This window comes from Camellia sinensis, chromosome 14 (assembly GCF_055761805.1).
Source record: "Camellia sinensis isolate YWXY chromosome 14, ASM5576180v1, whole genome shotgun sequence".
NCBI lineage: Eukaryota > Viridiplantae > Streptophyta > Magnoliopsida > Ericales > Theaceae > Camellia > Camellia sinensis.
In genome coordinates this window covers 130,711,249-130,728,537 of record NC_138974.1, presented here as the reverse complement: position 1 = coordinate 130,728,537, position 17,289 = coordinate 130,711,249, and the positions used below count along the sequence as shown (strand labels likewise).

At 32.9% G+C, this 17,289-nt stretch overlaps 1 long non-coding RNA gene across 2 annotated transcripts; it reads left to right on the top strand.

Moving 5' to 3' along the window:
• Positions 1 to 1,878: 1,878 nt before the first annotated feature.
• Positions 1,879 to 16,445, top strand: LOC145806677 (uncharacterized). 2 transcript variants are annotated; one of them, XR_014350065.1, is made up of 6 exons: positions 1,879 to 2,179; positions 7,962 to 8,060; positions 8,188 to 8,250; positions 11,220 to 11,389; positions 11,520 to 11,601; positions 15,887 to 16,445. It is a non-coding gene; the product is annotated as an uncharacterized LOC145806677 (long non-coding RNA). The 2 variants fall into 2 exon arrangements; XR_014350066.1 differs by having other exon boundaries at positions 1,978 to 2,179; positions 15,884 to 16,366.
• The last annotated feature ends 844 nt before the right edge of the window (positions 16,446 to 17,289 follow it).

The following is a 17,289-nucleotide window of genomic DNA, read 5'->3' as shown; positions in this document are numbered from 1 at the left end:
TGACTTTGCAAATGTGCAAGTTCAGTTAGTAGGTGCGTCAATGGCATTACATAATTATATACGGCGCAACACAGGTAACCCAACAACTGTTCACCCAATCTGTGACGAGGAAGAGGCTATGACAATAGTAAATGTCATACCAGAAGTTGAACATGACGAGGATGGTTTAATGGTTGGGGATGAGGACCCACATATGGCATTGGTGCGCCTTCACATACGCGACAAATTATGTTACATGCGTAATAACGGGATGTTAGGAAATATATAATAGTCGACCTAATTTCCGTAGGGTTGTAACATTACTAATGACACACGTGGAACAGACTGTATTGAAATATATTATCATGTATAATATGTATGTGTGTACACGGGGATATACCCCCTTCCAGTTGGTGACGTGCCGCACTCTGAAAAACCAAAATACACAAGATCGGAAATGCTTAATCCATTTTTTTAAAATGTAAAATAAAAAATGTGAGTGAATAAGAAAATGACAAAATCGTAAATTTTTAAAAAAAAAATGAAAAAAATACGCCTCATTCAAAAACATTTAAAAAAAATAACATGAAAACATAAATCATCATTCGCCATGCAATTTACAAAAAAATGAAACACATAAATAACAAAAACAAGTGCTTCTATACCAATAAAAATAAAGGAAAAGAACTAATTCATGTAAAAAGAAAAAAACAAAGACAAAAACATAAATTTAAAAAAATAAAAAAAATTTAGCAAAATACGCCAAATCGAAACCCAAAATAGAAAAATTAAAACAAAAAAAAAAACAATGAAAGCAAAAAACGCCAAATCCACTTCCAAAATAAAAAAAAAATGGTTCGAAAAATACACCAAATCCAAACCCAAAAAAAAAAAATTAAGAAAAGCAAAATACGGCAAATCGAAACCCAAAATTAAAAAAATTAAAAAAAACAATTAAGCAAAAAACGCCACATCCAAACCCCAAATTAAAATGAAGAAATAAATAAAGCAAAATATGGGAAATCCAAACCCAAAATAAAAAATAAAAAAAAAAGCCAAAAAGGGTAGTTTGGTAATTTAACAGGATGACACCTCACCAAAAAGTCAAAAAGTCAAAAAGTCCTTCCCAAACCAAGCTTTTGAGCCCCAGGCTCATATAGCCAAAAAAGCCAAAAAGCCAACTCCCTTCCCAAACGGAGGCTGAAGTCATATGAAGCGTTAGATTCACCATAAGGTTTTCACGCTTTTTATATATGGTTATAGATACAAAATAACAATAATAATTATCTCATATATACATATAATATTTATTATATGAATCAGTGTAATAAACAAAAAATCAAAAAACGAAAACAACCATTTAAAATGTTAGGGCCCAAAAACATAATAAATTGATCAAGAAATAAATATTCTAGGTGTAACAGAGAAAACTAAAATTTAATTTATATGGTATATTCTAATTTTTTTTTGTCACTTTTTAAATTAATTTTATAGATCCTTTTAACTTTTTTTTCATAAGAATTACGCAGTGACTAATATGATTTGTTTAATTTTTCACAAAATAATATTATATTCTGACAGAAAAAATTTATGTTTTAATTTAAGTAGTGATATTTACTTTTTACCGTCTCTTATAATTTATTTTCATTTTTTGTTTTGTAAATATTGTTCCTTTAAATTTTTATTATTTTATATGATATGATTTTTTTTCTAAAGCAGAAATTGAATCATGTGACTATATATCTTCTTCTCTTAATATTGGGTACGTAATAATTATTTAACAAACTTTTTTTAATATTGGGTACGTAATAATTATTTATTTAACAAATTTGAAAAATACAAAAACAAAATAAAAGCTACTTGTAAAACATTGAAAGGGTCCTGGCACAGTGTGCAAGTAGCTCCTGACCATTGAATTCTTTAATTTTGAAAAATTAGACACCGGAGCAACCGGTTGACCCATCTCTATTCTCTCTTCTACCAGAGTGTATTCTCTCTATACTTTCACTTTCGTGTCTCTCTGAGTCGCCCCCTCTCTCTCTGCTATCCTCTCTCTACTGCACTCATTCCTCTCTCTCTCTCTGGCTCGGCTGAATGGTCGAAGTGGTTGTTCTGTTTAAAACCCTAATCTAACCCAGTGAGCCTCTGTTTGGTTTCTAAGAAAACAAAGGATTTGTTTTTTTGAAGTGCAACCAACAAGGTACGCCTCCCTCTGATTATTTCAGAAACCCTCCCTCTTCTTCCCCATTTTTTGCTCTGTTTTCTCTCTCTGAATTTGTATTCCAGTCTGTCCGGGCTCACACTGATTCAAAATTTGTACGAATGAAGCAAGGCTTTGTAAGGATGTTATTCTATTTTGCTATTTATATATCTCGGTTGACATTTGTAATGAAATAATCCATTTTTACATTAATTAATGTAGTATTTTGTAACCATGTTGTTGCTTCCATGACTTGTTCTTGATTTGCTGCAAAATATTTCATCTTATTTTGGCATTAAAATTATAGGGCTAAATTATGTTATTTGAATTTTGATTGCATTTAAGATGTTTGTAAAAATGCCTAGTTTGTTAGCAATTTAAACAAAAGTATTTTGGAACTATATTTTCATTGCATTTAGATGTTGTTGAAAACTTGTGATTGATTTAACATGTTCTTCGAAGATTTATCCCAAAATATATTTAGTGATATTCACATGAAGCAGCTATAACTTGTGGTTGGAACCTCCCAATTTGTAAGTTAGGGCAAATAGTTATTCCAAGTGTTTTTGGTAATGTGTAGTTCTTATTGTTCTAGTTGAATTAAATAGCCATCTGAATTAAATCTTTTGTTTGATTGGTTTTTAAATATATATATATGTGTATTGAAAAGCCAATGTAGTTCACATACAATAGAAATACTTCCAAAAATGCTAATCAAATAGTGCTTGAACTTCATTTGTATCCTTCTTTAAGCATGAGCAGTTGACAAGATAACGAGAAAGTGACTCTAACCAACAAAACAACTTTGAAAAGCTAAAAAGAATTGAAGTATATGATTTTAAATTTTAGCTAAAAAGTAGTCGACGTGAGGCTTATGCTTAATAAAATGAATTTCTGCATCCTTTTTCCAAAGTATATTGGTGCTAAGAGAATCCATGAATTATTATCTTCCCTCTAAGCATGGAGGCTTTCCTAGCAACCATGAAAGATTAGTGCGAAACTTTAGAATTGAGTAGTGGGTAGGTAGTGTGAGAAAGGGAAATTTTTGAATTTTTCTTCCCTTGTTTGTTTGCATGATAAATTTATCATGATAATGTTGGAAAATGTAAGATTGTTAAATTTTGTGTACAATCCATAGCAACATGGTAAGTTGCTTTTCAATTTCTTGCAAAAATACATAAATGTTTCTTGCAAAAAACAGAGAACGTTTTTTTTCACTATTTTGTCACTTTTGATTTTCTGTCTAAACATGCAGCTTTTTACACTTGCTTAATTTTGACCTAACGAAGTGTACTTTGTTTTTCGAGTAACGTTCTTATGACAAGAGATGTGCATAGTAGCATTTCCTTTATATATGTATATTATATACTTGTAAAATTTATCTTATAAATGCTATATTTTTTGGGACAAGTATCTTAGATGATTGGTTTTAGTTGGATTGTTTATATACATATGCCTAAGAGGAGGGACGAATATCATCAGGATAGTGTAATTTAGTAATTTCAATTTGGGGACCTACATCCCAAGGACGTTAGGGTTGCAATTAATAAATCAATAAGAATTTTTTTTATAATTACAACTAAAATGAGAAGGTGAAAAGTAAATATAAAGAGGTGGCAATCGCCTATTTGATTTACCAAAATATAATTACAACTAAAATGAGAAGGTGAAAAGTAAATATAAAGAGGTGGCAATCGCCTATTTGATTTACCAAAATATCCTTCTCTTCTTCCTTTTTCCTTCCTTTTGCTTTGGAAATCTGGTCACTGAGTCCCATACAACCAATTTCCTCCCTCCTTGACCAACCCCAACACCTTGCCTGCCACAACCAAGCCCTCACCCACCTGTCCTGTCCCTCCTCCACCACTTGAAACCCCTCCCCATCCATTTCCATCACTTCCTCATGCTACTCTCGTCTACCTCTTCTACACAAGCCCCTTCCAACCCCACCCAACCTAACACCCTAATCAACCCAAACTCAAGTCATCAGAACCCCACCAAACTCCTCCAGTCCCACCCCATCTCTACTCTGCACCATCTCTCTCTTAACTATTGTTGAAAGATACAAGTCCAAACTATGCAAGGTGGTGATGATCTACTCCCAATGTTTTGGCCTGATAATTACATGATATGTATGGAGTGGGAGAATCATGAAGGAATATGTATCAAACTTTTAAAAACAAAGAATAAAAGAGAATATTTGTGTTATGTATTTCTATAAATTATTAAATGGTTGAACCAACAAGTAAAATGATAAAGAATGTAAGCTTTGTCAAGATTGCTTATTTGGTACTAAATGTTTTGACTTGTACATAATAATCCATACAAAAATTGGTTGAGACTTAGAGCTTATGTGCCCCACTTCGACGTAAGTTTCCAGACTAATGGCTAGACTCAAGAGTTGTATCCATTCACGTTTTGAAAAATCCATGAGAAACAAGAATCCGTTTCAATATGCTACCCCTTAAGGGTTGCATATAATATTCTCCCTAACTATTGGCTCTTTTTATTTATTTATTTTAATTGCTGGAAGGGTTGGTTTTGGTACGTTAGTCTAAGTCTTTACGTAATGGCTATTGATAGTTCAAACAAATGTTTTAAAAGTTTCATCTCTTGTATTGTTTATGTGGTTTGTTAATGTGAAAGCATATGTGGAAAATGATATTTGTTTGCTTTTAATTGATAGCATGGCACTGGCGGGTGTACTAATTTATTTATTTGCTTTTAATTGATAGTAGGATAGTGGCAAATGTTCTAATTTATTTGTTTTCTTTTAGTTGATAATAGGGCATTACTAGGTGTGATACTTTTTTCTGTTTGCAAATGATGATAGTTAAGGATTGGAGATGCTCTAAAGTGTACTATTATTGTCAGTCATACTCTATTGAGGTGTGAATTTATTGGGTTTTATGCCATGCTTGGGACTTTTATACCACGTTGTGAGTCCCAAACATGCTGTAAAATTCTATAAAATTAAATCACATAACTAGAATTAACATATCAAAAAATATATATTTAGAATTAAATTACAAAAAAATTACTTTTGTGAAAATACTAAGGATATCAAGTGAATGAGGATATCGCAGGTATACTTTATTGTCTTGATGTGCATATTTTTATATGATTTTATGTTATTAAATTTTGTCTATGTAGACTTAATGAAAATTTTACACTTCTTGATGATGTGATTGAAGGTGTGGTCATAATGTGGTTTAAAGTGTAGTCTTGCATGTGTGTTATTTGAATGAAGTGTGTTCTTTGATCTAGTTTATACCCATTGGAAAAAAAATAAAATAAAAAAATTCTAGCGTTGCCACTAATTATACACTGTTTTGAAATGTGAAACACATGGGTGGCAATTACACTCTATTTTCAAGTGTGTCTGGTTATTAGGCATTACATTTTTAATTTGGGTTTTGAAATATAAGTAGTTTCATTCATATGCAATTTGTAATATCCTTAATTGTTAGTTGCCATTTGTAAGAAGCTGCATTGGTTGCATTGTCATTAATTACCGTGATACAGAAGGACATGATAATCATAGTAAAATTGAAAATATTTGTTTGGATTTGGTCCTTGTGGCTGCATTGTCATGGCTTGAACTAACACCAGTGTGGTTTGATCTCCATATTTTGTAAGGCTACCATCCTCTTTGTTTGTTTGTTTTTTGTTTATATGCTTGAACTGAAACGTTTGGTGTTGCTCCATTGAAGAAAAATGTTGTAAGAGGGATTCCAGGTTCTACAACATTGCAAGGCATCTTGCTTTATCATTTTTTGTTATAAAGAATATAGCATAGCATTATAGAAGATTTGATTAAGAACGATAGGCTGTTGGACTGACTCAAGTAACTTCTCCATTAGCTTGTTTAGAAGGGCTTTAATGAAATGTAATAATTCTTTGGTTTAATTAATTGTTTAACTGTTGAAACTGGTCTATGCTTTTTTCCTTAAATTCCTTGAATTGGATTGATCAATGGCATGTTAAAATTGTTCTTTCTTCCTCCTTTATTTTCTTTTATGTGACAATGGGATCTAGACCTTCCAATATCAATTGAAGCTTGTTGATTATGGCTTGCCATATGAAAGTGTTCCATGCGAGCTAAATTTAATTTATTTATTTTTTAGCGGATGGCTTTCTAGGCTTATTTTTGCCTTATTATTTGTGTGGGTGCTTTAAGTTTTTCATTGCCCCATGTCTCCATGTTGATGCTAGAGATAAGAATGTCACAATACCCCTAACATAAACAAACACACACCATCCCCATTATTTTTGTTGCTTTCTCTTGTTGAACCCATCATAAACACCACTACCCAAATTGGGAATAACAATAGTCAGCACCCTTTACTATTTTGAGTAGATTTTAAATTTTCCAAAGTGTCATCCCAAGGAACGGAGTGGCCACATAATTACATATAGAACATTGACTCTATATAAAATAGATGATCATATGAGATAGAGAGATTTTGGTTTTGATTTTTTATTTAAGTGCTAATTATTGGTGGAATTTTATGGCAAGTGTTTGTGGTTTTGTGTTTTTATCAACTTGTAGCGTTTGGAAATTTTCGGCAATTAATAGAATATTTTGATGTACTTCAAGAATGATATGTTTTTTTTCTTAAACTAGCATTGATTTTTCTAATTTCACCATCTTTGTCTTTTTTTGGAACCGTTCCTAAATTTTGTGTTTCAAGTTTATTTTCTAGAAATTCAAACCTCAACTTCATCGTTATGTTTCCAATGTTTTGGTTGATGCTTATTTTTATGATTTTGCAAACAGATAGTCTATTATGGTTTTGTTTTTGTTCAAGTGTTCTATGGTTATTCTACCTTGCACGTGTGCACACATACTGGCAAGGCGGGTAAGTACAAGGTTAGGTGGGTTTCTGATTCGAGACTTCTCTCTTATTGCCAAAGTAATCTTGCCTTTTGCCAAGTCAAATGACTATTAATAGGAAGAAGAAAAAAACAGAAAAAAAAGAGCTCCTAAGATTCAATGAGGAAAGTTGACTTAGGTAATTATGTTTATTCACTAAAAGAATTACCTTGGAAACAAGCAGCCTAATTGAAATTGAAAGTTAAAAAACATATTTTATGAACTATTACTCAAATTGAATTTTTTTGATCTGTCCTTAGACAATTCCAATTCCAATTCCATTTCAAGATTGTATAATATAACTTTTTGTAGAAGATCAATATATATATGCATTACTTCTAGAGGCTTTAGTCTTACTAGAAGGGAATCTAGTGTAATTATGCCAAATTTGTGAGGTTTATTGTAATTTACCAAATTAAATTGTGAATGAATGATTTTTTTTTTTTTTGAACTAGTGAATGAATGACTCTGATCCACGATAATTAATGGATCTTTCCTATGGTTATGGTTGAAGAGTTCAATTGCAGGGTCGCATGAAAAAAAAATGTAAAAGCCTTCCATGTTACTAAATTTTTGTCTTGTATTGTCTTTGAGGTTGAGATATTTTAAGTTCGTAAAATATACAAAGCAAGGATGTCTCTCATTGTTATTTACACATAAAATGAGTTTGTCTCTACTGGCTTTGACAAAGAGTTTGCAAGAGGGGAGTTGTTGTATTGTGCAAGGCTTGAAACTTGCATTCCATATGCAAGTTAATTTTCAGCTATTGGATTTGATAGAATTAATCTAAACCCTTCAATATTTTATATAGTTTATACCATTTACCTGCGAAACCAGTTGAAACTTTCCCAGCCATTCTCTCTACTTCATCAGTCACGTTTCTCTCTCTCTGGTTTGGCGAAACAGGACTCCCCTCTCTTTTCCAGTCATTCCACGAATGAAGATCGAAGTCGCAGGCTATGCAATGATTTGAAGAGGTATTCACCCAAAAAAAGGATTGAAGAGGTTTGACTATAATAACCCTAAAATTTTCTCACCCTTGCTACTAATTTATGGTTACTCTCTTTCTCTGATTTCGCAATCCATGCTCTTGCTCTTTATCATCTCTCACTCTCGTCTCTTGCTTTCGAAGGCTTCTTGAAGATCTCTCTCTTCTCCAGTAGCTTATTTGTTTGAAAGAGTTCTCATTGAAGAGGTATGGCTTGAAATCCTTGGTTGTTTAGTGGTGATTCTCCCCCTCTTTGTTCAATCTATTATTCTTATAGGTTAAAAATGGAAGCGTCAGTACTTGTCCAAAGGTGGGCGGCTCACTTTGATCAATAGTGTCCTATCCAGTATGGGATGGTTAGAGGGGGGTGGTGTTCAAATCGGGTCAGTCAATCACATGGTTGTAGTTTGTGGAAGGGGATTTGGTTGGGTAGGAAGACCTTTTGGGATAGGGTTCGATTTAAAGTGGCGGTAGGGGATCGGGTTCGATTCTGGGAAGATAGGTGGTGTGGCGAGCATGGTTATCAGAATCCCGATCCGGATCTTACGATCCATTTGAGTGCAATCGATCCGGATCGTGTAAAAAACTCCTTATAGGTAGGATCTTTTGATCCTGGTAGTGGGATCTTATAGGATCGTGGAATCCCGATCCGAATCCGATCCTATCCGATCCAATTCACAAGCCTTGATTTGTATTGTATGACATATTTTGTTGTAAATTTTATATTTGTTGTCTAAATATCAATTTATGTTGTCAAAATAAATAATAAAAATTAAGTAGTATTGAATCAAATAGACTAAGAAAAACAAATTAGGAAACAAACATTCAAATATTGCAGTAATTTAAAAAAATTAAATAGTCGGAAAAACAAACTTAGCTTTAGTGGAGTCTAATAAGGGTAAGATGATTGTAACTTTATCCTAATTTCTGGAGAAATTATTTTTGTGACTCGAATCCGCTCCACCAGGGATGTTAACGACAAACCTTATCATTCGACTAAGCTACTCTTTTGAGTTCTTAATCTATTTTCATATCCAATTTTGTTAAATATTTTTTCTTCACTTTTTATGCATTATTGTACATTGTAAAGTATTTTGTTATAGAATTCTTCTTCTTCTTCACCTTCTTTTTTGATAAAATACATAACTTTTACCATCGAGTTTTCTATTGCATAATATTATATGTACATTTTACATGGAGTATTATATTTTTCACAATATCTTTACTTCTTTTTAATAAAATATAGGTTCATTTTGTGTATACTTTATAAGAAATATTTATTTAAATTAAATTATTATGTAATTTGTCTTTTTCGGTAGGATCTTACGATCCTCGATCCGATTCTACGATCCGATCCTATAAACACCTCCAACGATCCAACGTAGGATCCTGATTTTAACAACCTTGGTGGCGAGTTGTCTTTGGCGGCTATGTTTCCACTGATTTTTGTTATTGCCGCTAATGTGGAGGAGTTGGTTGCTTTGGTTCGGGTGCAGCGAGGGCAATCATACACGTGGAATCTTCATCTACGTCGTAATGTGCAAGATTGAGAGTTGGACCAATTGGTGGGTTTGTTGGGTTTTTTGTATGAGTTGCAGTTTGGAGGGGATGGAGAGGATACTTTATTATGGGAGGGTCCGAGGGCTAAAGGGATTTTTTCAGTGTCGTCATTTTATGGGATGCTTGAAGGCGGAGGAGTTAGGGTGTTCCCTTGGAAGAACATTTGGGCGGTGGGATCACCGTCCAAGGTTGCTTTCTTTGTTTAGATAGCTGTTTTGGGTCACATTTTGAATATTGATAACTTAATTCAGCGACGACATGTGTTGGTTAATTGGTGTTTTATGTGTTGCAGGGATGCGGAAACCGTTGATCATTTGTTTATCCATTGCTTGGTTGTGTTTCGGCTTTGGAATTTGATTGTTGCTTTATTTGGTTTGGTTTGGGTGTAGCCGGGGTCTATGTTGGGTGTTCTACAAAGTTGGGGTGGGGCTAGGATGGGCAAGAGGCGTCGGAAGGCTTGGGTACTTGCTTCTCATTGTTTGTTTTGGTTGATCTGGTTGGAGTGCAATAGGCGGGTTTTTCAAGATTTGAGTCATTCGGCTCTTTGGTTAGAAAGTAGGTTACTTTTGGTTTTGTATAGTGGGGTAAAGGGTTTGGTGGATCATGATGTTTTGACTTTTGTTGATTTTGTGGAAGATTTGATTAGTTAGTTTTGCGCCCAGTGTGGGGTGTTGGTTTCCCTTATGTATTAGTTGCATCGTCTTGATGCTTTCTTAGTAAAGTTTGTTTATTTATCAAAAAAAAAAATGTCACTCAAGTCGTTATTGTTGTACGTTGTGTAGATTGGAAGTTGCTTATATGAAAAATAAATATGTGGAATATTTGAACTAAAGAAAAATGTGCATAATGAAAAACTTTTTGCAAAGTGTTGGAATCCCATATTGTCAAAACCAAAATTAATCTCTAATTGTCTTTTTATATTTACAAATACTATAAATTGCAGTTCTTTTTTTTTGGGTCTGTTGCTATCTTATTTTTTAAAAAATAAAAATCCTTATTGAAATTGCTGATTCTTTTGTTGTCCCATTTTTCTTATATGTGTGCTTATTTTTTTAAATATTGTTCAGTTATTAAAGGAAAACATTTGTGCTAATTTTTTGTGAAGTATTTTAGAACAAGTAGTCAAACTATGAGGAAACCATGTGAAAAATAGGATAGTTGAACTATGTGCATGGTGGCGAGTGGTGATACTTGACTAATCAAGACACTGAACGTGATTTCAAAATACCGAACATTAATATTTTTTCTCTTTGAAGTAAGACTTTATTTTAATTTTAATTTTTCGTTTTTGTTTCTAGTATCGATATTGGCAACAGTTGATAGCTACTGGATGACTTTCAATTTCTTTTAATTTGGCTCCTTTTTAGGGCAACAATTTTGATTCTAAATTTGTCTTTAGTTTGTGTAATTAATGATTTTTGCATTCATTTCACAAATCACAAGTGTCGTGAATGATTTTTGGGTAGTGTTTGGGTGTGCAATATGCACCTTAATTCTAAACCATTAGATTACTTAAATTTGATCTTAATAATGGTGGAAAATAGGCAACCGGGTTAACCGGTTAACCTTTAGCTCTCCCCTTTACTCTTAGCCTCACTCTTTTGTTTCTCACTCAGTTGCTCTCCCTCCGTTGGCTTTCCCTCTGTTGCTCTCACTCCAGTGGCGAAGGAGCTGCTCAGGAACCACCGCAGCCATTAATAGCAGGCTCGTAGCTTTCAGTTTCAAGAACATCAGTCCGCTCAGATTCGTATGATCGAAGAGAGTCTCTGATTTGCTGGTGTTCTTGGTGCGTTCTAATTTCTTATATCTTTCTGTCTATCTGAATATATTTTGATGATCTGATTTGATTTCATTTAAATAAACAAGACATTCTTATATTTTCAATTGTTTTGTTGAATCCACGATGGAATGCGAAGGTGATTACATCTGTGGCTGGAGGATTTTGCTGCATTCGTTCTTGGTGCAAAATCCCTTGGACTTTGCCTGTCGAAGCCCTAGGTCACCGCTCTCTCTCTCTCTCTCTCTCTCTCTCTCTCTCTCTCTCTCTCTCTCTGTATTTTCTAAAATCTAGTATATATTTTGGTCCATTTTGTGAGGCCTTATTCCGGTTATGCTTGTGTTAATATATAAATCTGCATATTCTTTCGCTCATATGCTTTCTCTCATTGCATTATGTGAACTTTAGTTGCTGATTTTTGCTCCTTTAAAGTTCATTGTTTGTCGGGATGAAGCCCATATCACCTATTTATTATAATTTTCACTAACCCTTCATTTTGGCTGCTTGGAAAACCTAATACGAAGAAAAGAAGTGATCCAAGTTTCCATACTTTCGTTTGCTGAGTTGCAATATGCTTACTTGTGCAGATTTTATTTATTTTTATTTTTTTGTTTTTTTGTTAAATTTTTCATATTCTAAACTTGAACTTCTGTGTTTTTCTCATATTTTCTCTGCAATCTAACACAACATATATATATATATATATATATATTTAACTATTTACTTGGGAATTAAGCAATTTTCTGATATTAGAGAAGATGTTTATGTGGCTACTCACTCTACTATTGGACTATTATTAATTAAACCTGTTAATGTCTACTTAACTACTCAAGGAAAACATGAAGTTCTCCATAATTTCTATTTAAAACCAGTGAGATTTAGATTTGTCTAGAAATTATATTTTGTAATAATGATATCCTTTGCTCCTTTCTTTCTTGGACTTTTTTTTTTCTCCCTTTTCCACAATTGTCACATGGATGCTCCAAATATACAATTATAGTTAGGAAAATCAACACCACTTATTAATAGCTCTTTATTTGTAATTTTCATTGATGAGATTATTTGGTTTCCTCTGCCTATCAATTTCGAGTCAACTTTTAGAGCGATAAAGAAGTTTTGATTGCTTTCTTGTAATGAAATAATTTGTGAATATGTTCATATTTTGGCATGTATACATTTGTTGTATTTCGGAACCATATTTTTGCTTCAATCTTTTTGAACAAGAAGTATATAAACTACAGCTTAATTTTTCCTTTTCTTCTAATTTTTTATGCACAATGAAATAGCTACATTTTTTTTCTTCTCTTGAGAAGATATTGAACTTCAATGCACACATGTGCACACACGAACAAATGGACAAAAATTGAAGCCATGAGGATATGAACTAAGGTAAAGATAAAAACATTCACCATGAGGTTTTTTTCTATAATAATTATGTCGATTGAGGTTTGTGATTTTTTTTCTTGATTTCAAATTTGTTTTGTAATGTGTTAAATGTGACTTTCTTAAAAGATAATAATGTAGTTATATTTTGTTGTATTAGTCATGGGGTGGGTTATATACCAATTGATTGGTGTTAAAAGAGTGGAAATCTTGACTAGCCAACAAAGTTCATTTTTATCGTAGGAAAGTTGGCCCTTGTTGTTTCAATGGGTTTCCAATGAAAGAACTTGAAATATGGGCTTCATGACAAAAAATCGAATAAAGCATTTGAAGTGCTCGATAGGCTTGAAGGAGGCCAATAACTATTGGTGGGTTGAAAAAAGTGGAGTTGGCTTAGGGATCTATTTTGGATAATTAATATATGGAAATTGTGACTCTAAATAATTTTTTTTTTGAGCTGCTTCTGCAATGTTTGATTTGAGTGCAACATATTCTCAAGAAAATATAAGCAACAAATAGTAAGTAGATTTTGATGATCAACATTATGAAAGAAACCTGCATTGCGTACTTAGACGGTTCTTATAAAACGAAAGTGAGATTCTAAGTAGCATTCTTGAATTGTGACATATACTATGAACATAACCTTAAATTAGCAGCCACTTGCCAGTTTTAAACCAAAACAAAACACCAATTATGTGACTCATGCGAAAACCAAATTTGAAGAATTCGCAGATAGGCACATGTATGTGAAGATGTGTTTTGTCTTTTTGTTTTGTAGTGCATTTGTGTATAGTGGCCTTTTTTTTTTTATTAAAGGTACTAGCATGGCCTTTCACTTGGAGCACTCTTCGAATAATAGGCATGATGACTCTTGTCAAATGGTTTTGAAATGGATTTCTCTGAAATGAAATGGGTCTCTTTCTATTAAATGATTCTATGAATTTCTTTGTCCAACTATATAGATGGATTTTTATGAAATGGGTTTGATGGGTTTCCAATAAAATGAAGAGGCGTGAACAAGGGATGTCTATTACAAATAAATTTTCTAAGGAAGTAGTGGTTCTTGAATGATAGATTCGTGTCTATTTCAAAGTCAAGGTTTTGGGAATTGATTCATTTAGATCACAACTTTCAGTTAAGGTTGGGACTCGCCTTTTGCATCAAAATTCAAATTTAGCAGAAGGTAGAATGTTGGAGGTTTTAGAGTACTTGATTATCTTAATTTTATGAAAGCATAAAGAGATGTATTTTTGGAAATAGACTTGTGCACTTGTGGTACGTGTTTTAAAAATGGTAGACTTAGCAGGAAAACATGGCAATTTTTTTGGAGTTCTTCCCTCCCTTTGAGTCTTCTTATAGGTTTTGCTATTCCCTTTGTATTATGTTAGATGGTGCCAAGATTGGTTTATGAGGGTGCTTAATGGATTAAAGCGAAAACAATTAAATATTGTGCAATTGCACACTTAACATGCCAAAAAAAAAAAAGAGAAGTTTTTGGTTACGCACTCTAGTTCTCTGGATTATCAGAATTTTGAACAAGGGTTAGTGAAACTACGAATTAGTTTTTGGTCAAGCACTATAGGGTTTTTGCCAAAATTGGTAAGAATTTTATACTATTTTTGTCGATAGGGTTAACATTAATTAATTAATGTAGTATCTAGGAACCATAATTTTACTTGTAGGGTTTTTGCTAAACTGGTAACAATTTTATATGTAGTTTCATTCATATAAAATTTGTAAATGTCCGTAGTTGTTAGTTGTCATTTGTAGGAAGCTGCATTGGTTGCATTGTCATTGATTATTGTGATACAGGGAGGACATGATAATGTTCATATTGGTGTCAATCATAGTAAAATTGAAAAATGCTACTCTCCAAAAAAACTGTTTGGATTTGGTCCTTGTGGTTGCATTGTCATTGCTTGAACTAACACGTTAGTGGTTTGAACTCCATATTTTGCAAGGCTACCATCCTCTTAGTTTGTTTGTTTGTTTTTATTTTTATTTTTATATGCTTGAACTGAAAGGTTTGGTCTTACTTTAGAAAATGTTGTAAAAGGGGTTCCAAGTTCTAGAACATTGTGAAGCATCTTGCTTTATCATTTTTCGTTATCAAGAATATAGCATTGCATTATAGAAGATTTGATTAAGAACAATAGGTTGTTGGACTGACCTGAGTAACTTCTCAGTTAGCCTGTTCACAAGGGCTTTAATGAAATGTAATAATTCTTTGGTTTAATTAATTGTTTAACTATTGAAACTAGTCTATGTTTTTTTCCCTTTAATTGGATTGATCAATGGAATGTTAAAATTGTTCTTTGTTCCTCTTAATTGCATCTTGCTTCTTATTTTATTTTACGTGACAATGGGATCTAGACCTTCCAATATTCATATACGTAAGCATCACCCATTGCTTCTACAATATATAAAGGATATAGCCTTGCCTAACAGTTAGTAAAAAAGTTGAGAGTAGATGTCAAAAATGAGAAAATATGTAAATGTGTAGCACATCCAATTTGTAAGGAGAAAATGCATAACATCTTTGTCATATATTTTTGTTGGATATGTCGTTTGATATTTGAGCAACTGGTGGTTGTTATTTGCTGTAAACTCTTGATTGTGATGTGCAAATCCATGAGTCTTCTTTGTGGTAATTGAGGCTTCTTTGTAGCATTGATTTGGATTAGGTGAAGTCTTCTTTTATTTTGGAAGGTGGAGGTGTTGTCTTATTAATTATTTATGTTTAAATTTCTTTCTTTCCCTTATTTAAAAAAAAATTATAGATTGATTAGTCAAAACTTCCTATTTGGCTTTGAAGCTAGAAAAAACTAGCTTTCAGGTACTGTGAGAGTGGCAGAGGTTTGGGCACCGTCTAAGATTTGTGAGGGTTTGCTTGTTTTATTCTTTGATGTTGTAGGGTGTGGGGTGGTTGTGTTTACCACTGTTCAAATTTGTACCATCTCTGGATGACTATGAATTTACATTGAACCTACAGTAGCGAAGATTACAAATACCAATTGCAGAAAACCCACCGTCGCAATTTTTTTTTTTTAAAAAAAAAAAATCAACATGCATTCAATTTTGAATTTGCACTAACCCAGACTTTTATTTTGTCCTCTTTAGCAGGTATAGCCATTCGGATTGGTAGGGTCCTTGATGTGGTGAAGCGGTTGGAAAAACACCTAAGCTTGTATGGACAAAAGGTAGGTCTAGATGCACGAGGAACTAAAATCTGTGTAAGTGACATTGAATGAATTGACAAAAAAAAATGTAGATACTCCTCATGAGGATGGAGGACAAGGTAAGGATGAGGAACACGAAGAAGAGTTGGGAAGACATGAAGATGATGATGATGAGGGAGATAAAGAAGAGTCGGGAACAGAAGATGTTGAAGACGGAGATGAATTTTTTAAGGAGCCTTGACCTTGGCCTTTTCATTGTTTTTATAGTTGAATATGTTAATGGGTTTTGTGGTTGTCCCAATTTGTTTATGAACACTTTTTTCTTACTTTCGGGAGTTTAGTATGATATGTTTCGTGTGTACAAAAAATTTTATGGTTGGTGTTTTGGTAAATATGACCACAGCAGGTTGTTTATTGTTTGGAATATTGTAGTAAATTGCCTTTTTTTCCTACCAAATTTTTGAAAATTGTCAATGAAGGTAAGTTGCTTGATGTTTGAAATATGATATATTGTGCTTGATGTTTCATTTATTGAATAGTAATTTATGAGGAGATTGTGAATGATACAGCTTGTTAACTTCAGACCTTGTTATTATAATCATTTCTAATTTGTAAGCCCATGGACTGACTAAACACTTAAGATTTTGGCTTTTAGTTTTTATTTGGATTATGGCCGATGGATTGGCCAATTGATTTCTATCAAGGTAGTGCATTTTCCAATCAATTTGAAAATTGATTGGGGACTCATTAGTCAATCAATTCTTGCAAGAAAGTGGAAATACCAATCGATTGGCCAATCCAATTCGAGCCCATGGCCATGACCCAAAAAAAAAAAAAAATTCCAAAGTTCGGCTTCCTTGTATAATTTGCTTGAATATTGTTTACAATCGATTCATAGTGAATCTATTTGGCACTAGATATGTTACAATCTCACAATCAATTGGAGCAAATTTGTATTGTTTAAACTTGGTTGGCAATGGTACACAATCAGTTGTGCAATCAATTGCTCTGTACTCTTGCAATATGGATGCATTTTGTGCTGAATAGATTGGCATCCATAATCAAATTTACAACCATACACATCAATAACCTACACATACATGGATTACCAAAATCAAATTTACATCCACATTGCATCATCCATAAAGAAGCCATCCAAATTATATCATGTCTATACAAAAAATGGTCATTGATCACTTTTGGTGAAGGGGTTAATCATCCATGTCCATTTGTTGGCCTTTAAAAATCATCGTTGGAACCTTCACCTCCATCAAATTTCTCCTCACTATAGGAACATAAAATGGCCCCATCCACATATAAATTATCAAAAGTATATGCTTCATTATG